Source organism: Sturnira hondurensis, unplaced genomic scaffold, assembly GCF_014824575.4.
Source record: "Sturnira hondurensis isolate 20B ecotype Veracruz unplaced genomic scaffold, ASM1482457v3 Scaffold0021354, whole genome shotgun sequence".
Taxonomy (NCBI): domain Eukaryota; kingdom Metazoa; phylum Chordata; class Mammalia; order Chiroptera; family Phyllostomidae; genus Sturnira; species Sturnira hondurensis.
This window is the reverse complement of record NW_028093985.1, coordinates 323305-326327: the sequence shown is the minus strand read 5'-3', so window position 1 is coordinate 326327 and position 3023 is coordinate 323305.

The window sequence follows — 3023 nt, the reverse complement described above, 5'->3', positions numbered from 1 at the left end:
GAGCACAGGAGGGGTTCCGTGGAAACCTACATCACCAACAGAAATAAACAATTCAATGCCTTCCTCCTGAAGAGGCGCAGCCAGGGGCATCTTAAAGACAGCCACGACCTGGGCTGCGGGGACTGAACGCTTCCTGTCTGGGGCGCTGGTTGAGTACTTTACCTGTTTCAACCCGATTGATCTTCCGACAACCCAATAAAGTAAAAAACTATTAGACCCCACACTTCACAGACAAAGAAATCGGGATGCAGAGAAGATGGAAAACTTGCCGAAGTCACACAGCTGGTGTAGGTAGGACTGGGACTCGACGAATGCAGTCTGACTCCAAGCTGGCGATATTAACCACTTTGCTGGCTGTTTCTCTACTGGAATCAAAATGGATAGATGTCCAAATAAAATGCGAATTGAGTGAGGAACAGGAGGATGCAGAATTTTATGTAAGATATAATTTATGGAAACTTTATAAGCATATATATATCAAAATAATGTCATTTATTAGCTACTAATATATAAACGTATTATGTAAAAGTATTGGGTGTGTTTACGGTTCCATTTTTTACATTTTGCATGCCTTAATGGGTTGAAGAATAGAGAAAAACCACTGGTAATTTTCATCCCCAGGTATTTTCCTTCTGAAAAACATACAAAGCCAAGGATGCGAAAGCACTTCCAAGTACACTGGAAGAAGCCGCAGCCCGCTCCTGAGGACGGTCCATGAGGGAGGAAGCGAGCGGGAGACAGGCTATGGGGTGGGAGAGAGGAGGAGGGACTGAGTGTCTCACATCTTGTCACTGTAAAAAGACTTTTCCAACTTCAATGAGTACTGAAGTCAGTGCACTGCGCTTTCTGCTTTCCCTGAACTCTTACAAAATGTGCCCATTTCCCCCCATCATTTATATTTGCAAAACCCAGAATGCAGAAACATGCTTTAATTTTAATTCTACCAATTAACATTTGCATTATTTCAAAAAGGGTTTAAATGGTATTTACTTTTAAACAAATTTTATTAAAGTATGCAATTTAATAATGTGACAAAGTTAAAAGGAAAAAGCAAAGTAGGTGAAAACAAACCAAGTTGATTTTCTTACAGTAAAAGTGATGCAGGTTCATTTTAGAAAATTCCAACATGCAAAAAGAAGACAGTTGACTGACATACTGCTTTTTATATTCCCACGTATATTATTCTAGGGTTTTCCTATGGTTACGTATATATAAAAATGACATTATACTATATATCCATCTCTATAAAAGTTATTTTCTGTTTAATAGATAGTAAATGTCTTTAAATATATTTTGCATTATTTTAAACAGTTGTATGTATTTCATTTTATGGATGTACCAATTTAAACAATTGTTATTACCCTCCCCCTACCAAAAAAAGGGATAAATAAATAAATACATTTTCAGAAAAAGGAAAGCTGGGAGAATGAGTTGTTAGCAGACCTACACTACAAAACACATTAAAGGTGAAATAAAAAACAAACTGACAGTAACCAGAGGGGAGGTGGGAGGGTTATCAAGGCACACGTACAAAGGACAGGTGGACAAAGACAAAGGAGGGTAGGATAGGGTGGGAGGTGGGGCGGGTGGGGCAGGAGAGAGTGGGGAGGGAGAATGGAGACAGCTGTACTTGAACAACAATAAAAAGAAAAAGAACGAGACACTAAAAAGCAATACATTAAAGGAAATTCTTAGGGTTGATGGAAAACCATGCCAGGTGGAAACTCAGATCTACACAAAGGAATGAAGAGCATCTGATGGCAAGTATGTGGATAAACAATTTTTATTGTATTTTTTTTACATTTCTATAAAAGATAACTTACAGTGTGAAGCAAAAATAAATAATGAGGCATTGTGGGGTTCATTTAAAAATGTAAGATTAAAAGGCATGATAATAATAACATGAATGTTGGAGGGGAAAGTGGAAGCAGTCTGTTATGAGGTTCTTACACTATTTACGAACTGGTGCAATATCATGTGGAAGAAAATGTGATAGGCTGCACATTAAAACCCTGGAGCAACCACTAAATAATTAAAACAAAACACATGAAATAAGACAGTAAACACAGGATTCAAAGTAACAACAGGTATTTTTAAAAAGGAGGACCATTCAGGGAGAGATGCAAGCAGACCACTATTCTCCCCTGCTGCTATTTCAGAAATAAAAATATCCTCTAAGAATTTGACTCTAGTCTAATTCCTTACTCCCATCTTTCAACTCAAAATATGGAAGCAACTAAATCCTCCTGAGCAAACTCATAAAGAAACTGAATATAGATAAATAGCCCTGAGGGGTCCACAGAGAGGACTGAACTGGACAAATTCCAAGTATCCTCATCATAAGATCTAACCAGAAAAGCTTGGGATACTGTATTTCAGTTTTAACGATATGATCACCACCGAGAAATATCTTCAGATTCACTTTTTAATACCGTCTGATGTGCAAAAAAGGAACTGAAACAATGCTGGTATTTTCAATGTCGAGGGATGAATTTTTCCAAGGTTCAGTTCTTTTTTGCATCTGTTTATGTCTACAGAGACAGGAACACAGTGACTTGGGCATGAATGGGTCCTTCAGGGAATATCCAGCTTTTGATGCCAAATACATTTCAGACTTTCTGAGTCATCGCATCCTGGTGCCTGGGCCCAGGTATAACTCTGAATGCCTCTGAGAACTCCTCTTGCTCAGTGAGGCGCTGCCAGTGGCTACAGGGCTCTTGCTGCTGGGATTTTCTTTAATCCTCACCAGAAGATATGTTTATTGATCTTAGAAAGGAAGAGAGAGAGAGAGAGAGAGAGAGAGAGAGAAACACCAAGGTAAGAGAGAAACATCAATCAGTTGCCTTTTGTACGTGTTTGAACCAGGGATCGAAGCCACAAGCTAGGTATGTGCCCTGACTGGGGATTGAACCTGCAACCTTTTGGAGCATGGGATGATGCTCCAAACAACAGAGCCACCTGGTCAAGGCTGGGATTTTTTTAAATGGTCCTTGAATCTCAGAATATATATTTATCACTCTAAA